The 8,823-nt window shown below is 39.1% G+C and overlaps 2 long non-coding RNA genes across 2 annotated transcripts; both read left to right on the plus strand.

The window, feature by feature from the left end:
- The first annotated feature begins 202 nt into the window (after nt 1–202).
- On the plus strand, nt 203–3,923 carry LOC148847746 (uncharacterized). Its single transcript, XR_016100826.1, has 2 exons — nt 203–502; nt 3,496–3,923. It is a non-coding gene; the product is annotated as an uncharacterized LOC148847746 (long non-coding RNA).
- Nucleotides 3,924–6,190: 2,267 nt separating this feature from the next.
- On the plus strand, nt 6,191–7,405 carry LOC148847747 (uncharacterized). The gene is made up of 2 exons (XR_016100827.1): nt 6,191–6,649; nt 6,724–7,405. It is a non-coding gene; the product is annotated as an uncharacterized LOC148847747 (long non-coding RNA).
- Nucleotides 7,406–8,823: the final 1,418 nt, after the last annotated feature.

Genomic DNA, 8,823 nt, shown 5'->3' on the forward strand with positions numbered 1-8,823 from the left:
AAATGGTGATGAAAATCACCTTACCAAACAGTATAATATTGCTCACTACCTACGTGACCAGAAACATTTTTTTTTTGTAAAAAATGGGTCTTGAAAGCATAGGCGTTTTTTTCTTAAAAATCGGTCTCAAAAAGCGCCCACGCTTCCAAACACCATGTAAATGATCGAATTTTCTACTTGCCTAAATGCCTAAATGGCTCCTGTCCTATTGAAATCTTGGACCAGTTTACTGGTCCAGAGCCGGTATCGGCCCATGGGCTGATAATGAACCTGAGACCAATCAAAACTTACTGGGCCAGAGCACCGCGTCTGAGTTTACCATTTCATCGTCATCACTCATCAAAGTTTGGGAGATGCAGCCTGAAGTCGACCAAGGGCAATCGGTACAGCTCCGACTGTAACATCTCTCTCTTTTCTATGTGAATGAAAGAAGAATTCGAAGATTGAAAATGTTCAGCAGGAGAAGGTTTCTATCGGCGCCGATGGTGTTGGGAGCAGTCGTGTAAGACGCATGCCCTCTTCTTTTGCTACTTAGCTGTAATAGAAATTTTATTGGAATTTCCGTTCATCACGTTTTTCTAGAATTTTTTTTTGAAGCCAAGTTTATCTAGAAATCTCTTTAATCATTTCCTGCTCCATTGTTTTTTTTTCTTCCCACCATGGCTGGTTATTTCCTTTTTTCTTCCTTTATCCTGAGGTATTTCTCATGAAATGGTTTCGTATTAATTAGATTAGGCTTTCTATGAAAATTAAAACCTAAGTTTCTAATGGATAAGAATGAGAAGATGGAATCATAATAGGGAACATGCCTTATTTGCGAGGTGGAAGACCGTGACAGGAAGAATGAAGAAGCATATGCCTGGGTTCAAATAGATATGGGAGAAACAAGGTCAATTACCAGGAAACTTTAGGAAGATAAATGTTTATTATAAAGCAGTTAGAGAAAAACGGAAATCAACTCTTATATATATGTTGTAGTAAATCCAGGCTCCATTAGCTTTCACTTACCAGAGCCAGATGGCTTCCCCTAGGCTCTTTTCCAAGTTCCAATAACTTGTGGTTTTTCTGAGCGTAAAAACTATTAGCTTTTGCAATATGCTTTGTTAAATATAGAGTTCCTGAAAAATATTGAGATTTTGGGGAGTCTGGTTCCTAAACCTGGTACTCCAAGGGATATTTGTAGGATCAATGTGAGGTTCTGTCTGAAATTGCATTGATGATTGGCAAAGTCATTTTCTTCATCTAGAAATCTCTATTGGTGCCAGTCATATTGCATGAGAGCTGTCCTTGTTAATTAGCATTTCCATTTTACAGATCGATCATTTCTGGTACAGGGTTCTATAAGACTGAGTTCATGTATTCCTTACTGTTTATTTTTATATAATTATTTGAAGAATGGATTTGGAAGTTGAAGTGGATAGAGGCTTGCAGTTTGTGGCTTTCTTTCACTTTTTTTAGTAATGATCTCCCAATTCATGGTTAGATAGTAGGAGGGACTTGGCTTTCCAATTTGACAGCTGGCACTGTAATTTCTTAGTTGGTTCACAGGGAAGGCAACTCTTGTTCTTTCCAATGTACCACCTTTTTAAGTTCTTAGTTGGTTTCATGCGTCAGAGAGCTCCTTTTCCAGTACATAATGTTTTGTAAGATAGCTTAACAATGAGATATACAGCATTCAGATTATGCACCTTGATTTTGTTGACTGTATGTCTTATGGAGCAATTTGTTCTGATGCTTCTAACCTTGAGGTTGACATAAGATGTTATATAAAAGCTTTTCAGAAGTCTGAAATTACCGTTTTGGAACAGAAATAGAACATTATATTTGCCAGTCTGATTGAGGGCTTCTTTTCTGCTGAAGTTATTAAATGACCTACTAATCACAAAAATTGCTGCTGGAGTTGGTCATGGGACCCATCAAGGATGTTTTTGGTGAATGCCTTTCTTTAGAAGGCCATGTACCCTGTCAAGGGATGCTTATTCTTGCCAGTAGATTTTTGGTTCCTTACCACCCTGAAAGGTTGCTTTGACAGTTTAGATGTAATCACTAGGCAAGTGCTTGATGAAAGAACAATTCATTAGAAAACGAGAAATCCCTCTAAACACAAGTTGCATGTTACATCAAGAAATGAATGACTTGGCCAATTCCTTGATTATAAATTATGAACTTTTGTTTGTGTATCCTGCTTGGAGATTTTAGAGTCAATAGTGGTTCCCAAATTTCTTGTGGAGGCCTTCTCTGATTGGCAACTTGGCATGTGGAAGGACTCAGCAAGAGGGGTAAAATTCTGAATTGTTCTTCCATTTTCTATCATATGGCTCATCTGAGGTGAGAAAAATGCAATGGTATTTGAAATCAATTTTCCACAAAGAGAAATTACAAGCATGGCGTGCTTGTTGCTATCCATACACATGGAGCTCAGCAGAGTGCTTCTTTTTTTGGTTGATAATTTTTTTATACATGCAATGTAGATAAAATTTTTTTCATCATCTCCCTAAGAAGATCATAGTGCATGTCATCTTGTTCTACAACTCAAGAATCTTCCATATAGTGACATGGTAGGGGCCTAATAGGACTCTACGTGTTCTATTTGTCATAATCTATTTCCTTTGATGGCCCACCACCATCTTTTCATGGTGAAAATTTTCAGCCTCAAAATTGTTGCAACATGTTTGCAACAAGCCCCTGTGGGATTTTCACATTGAAAAATGGAAGTTGTAGACTGCTAATATTGCTCAGAGAATATCCATAAAAAATTATTGCTCGGAGAATAAGTACTATCCAATCCAGAATTCTCCTATCTAATGGACAGTTCAGATTGACCACATGTTTCCGCCATGTGGAAGAAAGAAATAGGTGGGATCGGGGGGGACTGATTGACCTGATTATTTTCTGCACTGTGGCATCTGAACAGACCTAGAGAGAGATTCTCCAATAGGATAAATTAAGGGAAATTAGACTAAGATGGTTGAGAACCTGCAAAAAAAATACAATCTACAGTACCAGTAAGAAGTGATCTACAAGTTGAAGGGGCTAGAAGAGCTAGGTGCAGACTAAAGAGGACATGGGTTGAAGGGGCTAGCAGAGCAGGCTTCATGTAGCTGACCACATTTAACTGAGACAAGGCTTAGATGATGAAATTTTTTAACATGGATCCAACAAAACAATGTAGCTTTCATCTATCTTGAGCAACTTTATAGTCCCATTGCCTATACATTGTCAAAGGGCATCTTAGTTGAAAAGCAAACTTTAATGTCATGTGAGCACATATTTGGAAAGTTATATTCACCATCTTTAGTGCAAGAGGTCTTTATTGGAGAATTAGCATTGCATTGTGTTTTGTAGAAAGTCTTACAAATCAAATTCAAGTGAGGGACTATCAAATAGTTAAGGTGCTAATAGTTTCACTTTTTTTTTTTCTCAAGTGCTTGATTTAGTTTTAAAAAGTAAAGAAATTCATTCTAGACCGTTTGACTGGCATTTTGAATTATGTAGAATTGGAGTTGTCTCTGGTAAGGCCATATTTGGACCACCACTTGATGAGTACTGGACAAAGAAGCTACAGGAAGAGGCAGCAACCAAAGAAACAGACTCAGGTTCAGGTTAGCATCATTTCTGATCGTCCCCATATTTTATGATCATACAGAACGAGAAGCAACAGGAAGATCCCATCATATTTCTGTATGTAGTAACATATGTTTTATTTAGTTCATTTTGGTTATATCTGTTGCACTTAAATTATAAGAGGAAGATTTACACCTTTTTGTCCATTCGGCTCACTTCAAATATTTCAAATATTTAGACTGGTTTGTTTGCTTAAACTATAATTGTTTTGAACACCATTATGCAAGAGTGTGGTTTTGGAGGTCTAAAAGTTATTTTGCACTGACCTCTGGATATATATAATCTAAAGAATTTTGCAATCTGTCATTCTGTCTGCCATATTCTCCATTTGCATTCACGAACTTATGCAAATAGGTTGTTGAGACTTGAGAGGAACAAGACTGAAAAGGCATTGATCGTTGATTTAAAGCAAATTGTCATTACACATCGTAGACAAGATATTGGGACCAAAAGGGTTCACCCACCTCGCCTCCCTCTTCTAAGCTTCAGATCAGACCTCACAGGGGCGGGCCTCATCCCATGGTTAGAAAACCAATAACATAGAAAGAATTCTGAAGACGGAACGGAAGGTGTCTCTCGTATACATTCATGCTACGTTCTGTGGCTGGAAATGGAATGGATTATAGAGCATGGAGAGATGCCCGCGCAATCAATAGGTCTATAGGATTGGTTCTGGGCTATGGCAACTGATGTGCAATTTGGATAGCCAATAGGTACCCCTTTACTGGTGTAGTTCATTAACCCTAAGTTAAGCCGCAAATCATGCCAATACAGATATATTTACAGCTTCCAAACCAAAATCCAGAAGAAATACGCAAGATTTGTGTATAAAAAAGCTGAAATCTCATAAATCCCCTAAAAATATGCGTATCAGTGACCCTTAAGTTAGTTAACCTTAAGATACATATGGTCAATAAGGTATACTGGCAAGAGCATAAACCTCTGTAATGCACGTCACTCATCCCTCCCAATCCAATAAATGGATTGGAGCTCGAGAGTATTAGGCTATTAGCTGCAACCATGAATTATTAATCAAACATGAATTTGTAGTTGCCACTTGCCAGCTAGCAAAGAAAATAAGAAAGAAACACAGTTGAGGAAAAGATCATTTGTGAGAACTTTCCCTAGCCAAAATATAAATTCGTGAACCACGGTCCACAGCTAGCTACTAGTTCAATTGTATGCCTTGGAAAATACTCACACATAATAAAGTATGCGCATGATAACATATAACATTATAACTAGGAAGATGTGCATAGGAGGTCAGTTTTACTTCTGGCTGCTAACTGTGACACTTTTTAGGCAATTGCCGATGAAGTTCTGAGCTCTGACTTCCGCTAAAGACACAAAAAACGAGGAAAATCTGTGCCGTTCCCAATTGTTTTTTGACATTCCGCATAACCCACAAGGAAAGTCTACTGGCATTCACAACTCACAAGTATGGGAGTCCAATCGAGCTACTACGAGTCTATGACCATGGATGGAAGACTTGTTAATAGAGCTCCTTAAAATTGACCGGTTTCAATCAATTTGATCCAAAACGCTAGCACACAACCAGAAAAGAAATAAATTTGCTTACATAATGGTCCTCGCTCCCACCTCACAGCACTTGTAGCCGCACGTGAGAAATTCCCATGTGGTGGCTGTAGGGTGTTAACAGTATTCGAAAATTTAATTTTGAATTCGAGATTTGGTATAATCAAATCGAATTTGGATAATTGATTATTTAATCAATCTGATTTAGAATTCAGATATTCTATTCATACCAAATAGTTAATCGGACTCGAATTCGAATATGACTTTATTTGATTTGATAAATATCTGAATTCGATAGATTATTTAATATATATATATATATATATATATATATATAATATAAAATATTTAAATGTTTTATATAACTTATTTATATAATAATTAAATTCTATAAATAATTTATATACTTTATATATTTTATATAAATAAAATATTTACTTTATATATTTATTAATTACCTAAAATAATTAATTGGTTAAATTTAAACTGAATCAAATATTCGAATATTTAATCGAATTCAAATTCGGATATCAAATTTTTTAATTGGATTCAAATTAGATATTGCCTAATTTAATTCGAATTCAATCCATTTAAACCCCTATGCTACTGCAAATGCTGTGAGTGTAAGGAGGAAATTTGAACTCCCAATTGCCTTTTCTTAGCATTGACATGATATATATTTTTTTGCAAAAAGAAGCAGCAGCAGCTTCATTGATCATGGTAAATATCTGTACAGTAGGCGCTTTGTTGCTAAGTACGTGGGCAACAAAATATATGCAAGTACGTGGGCAGCTTTGTTGCTAAGTCTACTTACATGAACAAAATATCATATTAGCAAAAAGATTGATGAGAGATGTGAGTTTTGGCCAGTGCAGCTGCTCCGTCCATTCAGAAGGTTTTTCTTTGCTTCCTAAAAGCTTCATCAGTTTTTCTGAGTCACTATAAACAAAAAGATCCTGACATGATGATGTAGAAACTGTTTTGAAACCAGCTAAAAGAGCTTTTACCTCTGCTTCATAACTTGATGCAGTTCAGCAAGGACGTCATTCAGCGATGGTTTCTCCTATGGTTCGTTGGAAGATGAAAGATCGTGTGCTGTACCTGTGTTGTTATGTTGAGGTTTCGGTGATGAGTGAAAACTGGCTATATATAAATATATATTTGCACTGTTTAAGGAGATCCAAGGGTTCTGATGAGGGCAGATTTGGCCCTCCAGTGAAATTGTGACACGTCTCCTGCCTGACAACCTGGCCCAAACACCGATCCGTCGACTGACACAGGCGCTGACCTGCCAACCTGGCCTAGGCGCCAACCTGGCCGCCTGACACAAGCGCCAGTTTGACAACCTTGAGGAGTTCACCACCGTACCCCGGTTCTAATGGGATATGACGGGTCTTACCGTTTGAAGGCTTTTCACCCACCTAACTCGCAAGGACTCCAGTATATAAAGACCTCACCCTCCAAAGGGGAGGGGGGATGAAAAATGATGGTAACCCCTGTTCTCTAGCTCTCTCATTTCTCTCCAAGCTCTCTGTAATCAGAATGCTAACTTAGGCATCGAAGAGTCCCCGCCGGGTAAACACCCCCGGGTCCTCTGATTCAGTTCTTGCAGGTCCCTCAGCTCCTGTCGCCTACAAAGGAGAAGAGATCACCTCATGCAGAGGGCAGTCGGGTTGCGATACACCAGGGAGCTCCACCATCCTTTGAGTTGCAAGCTGCCTAGGTGCAGGTCAAACGATGAGTCCACCAAGGTAGCTCACCATCAGGGAGCTCGGCATAGCTCTCCACCAGGCAGCTCTCCACCAGGGAGTTCGTCACCAAGTAGCTCTCCACCAAGGAGTTCACCACCAGGGAGTTCGCCACCAAGTAGCTCTCCACCAGGGAACTCGCCACTAGGCAGTTCTCTACCAGGGAGTTCACCACCAAGTAGCTCTTCACCAAGCAGTTCGCCACTAGGGAGCTCTATCACCCTTTGAGTCACAAGCCACTTGGGAGCAAGTCAAATGACGAGGTACTTAGCCAAAAAAAATTGATACATCACAAAAATTGGTACGTGACCAGAAACGGTTACATCCGGTTCCATTGGAGACTTTTCAAACACCAGTAGGTAGCATGCTTTCCATATTAAGTACAATAAGATGCATCCCTTGCTGAAAAGGGTAGAGACCATGTGTGAGTTTTCCGTGTTTCTTAGTGAGCTCAGCTTGACGATAACGTGGGGTGGGCTGGACTTTATCTGGGTTCAGTCTTGTTTGCCCATGGCACCAAACTGCACAGGCATATGAACAAGTGAAAAATAGATGGTGAACAAACTCTCTGCTTTGCTTGAAAAATGAACATATCTGTTCTTCCTGTGGGAGCCATGCTGCACATTTGCCTTTGGAAGGAATTCCATCCCATAGTAGTTTCAAGATAAAAGGTTTGAATTTGGGGAGGGATATTTTGTTTCCAAAAGAATTTCCAATTGAGAAAGGCTGTTGAGCCCGATGATGGGGATTTCATTAAGTGCCTGCTGTAAACTGATGACACCACGAGTGTCCCTTTTGGAGACTTCATATATATGACGAGAGAGAGAGAGGAAGGTGCGAGACTATTCCTTATTATTGTTGGTTCCAGGAACCATCGCTATTTAGTAGGTCAACAACCTTCATTCTGTGGTCGAACTGATGCTCATCCGGATTTGGTGTGGGTACACACCGTACACCCCCCGTTGTAGTTGGAATCCATGGTCATAGAAATGCTTTTTCGTGCCATCCTTTATCAATCAGGTCATGTTTGACTTGAGATCTGGTATAATGGTCTGTATTTGCCCCCACCAGGTTGAACTTTTTTTACTTTGCCCCGAATAAGCTAGATTTGTGGAAATATTTTCCTTTGATGACACGACTTAGAGGCATTCAAGGTTACTTAATAGCCTCCAAAATTGCTTACTGAAGAGGACGTTTGACCCCAAACTTTACTCCACGGGAGGACATAGCCCGCCTTGCTCCAAACCCAAGATATAAATCTCTCAACCTAAGTCTCTCAGCCCATCCCAAAAGGCAAATACAAATAAGATTATCTAATTCTTGAATTGGGTAGACTTATAAGATCTTCAAAAATTAACTTTCTTATCTGATTTGGGGTATGTGAAATGGCATTGAAACTGGTGAATCCTTTCAACAACCCGCCCATTTTAGCTAAGCAATCTACTGGTCTATTCGCTTCAGGGTACACATGTTTTAAAGAGAAGTTGCAGAAGTCAAGAAGCCTTTTAATTTCAACTACATGGTAATGAATACTCCATGGGATAACGGATGAATTGAAAAGGCTTACCATTGTAGAGTTATCACATTCAATCTCAATATTAAGATAACAATGATTAATGCAAGTCTTGACTCCATCCCGAAGCGCCTTTATTTCTGCTTGAAGGGAGGTGCATAAACCATAAGGACTTGCAAAAGCTTTGATAAATCTGCCTTTCTCATCACGAATCAGACCTCCCCCACTTCCAATACTTGGGTTTCCTCAAAAAGCCCCACTAGTATTTAGTTTACCTTTCCATGTGCAGGAGCTTGCCACGTTACCCATTTGTATAGTTTTGGTTTGATAGGCTTGGGGGGGATTGGGATACCAGTTCTCCACCAATCATTTGTGTCTTCAATATTGGGTAATGAAATAACT

This window comes from Nelumbo lutea, chromosome 6 (assembly GCF_056320005.1).
Source record: "Nelumbo lutea isolate HS-2025 chromosome 6, American lotus-T2T, whole genome shotgun sequence".
NCBI classification, from domain to species: Eukaryota; Viridiplantae; Streptophyta; class Magnoliopsida; order Proteales; family Nelumbonaceae; genus Nelumbo; species Nelumbo lutea.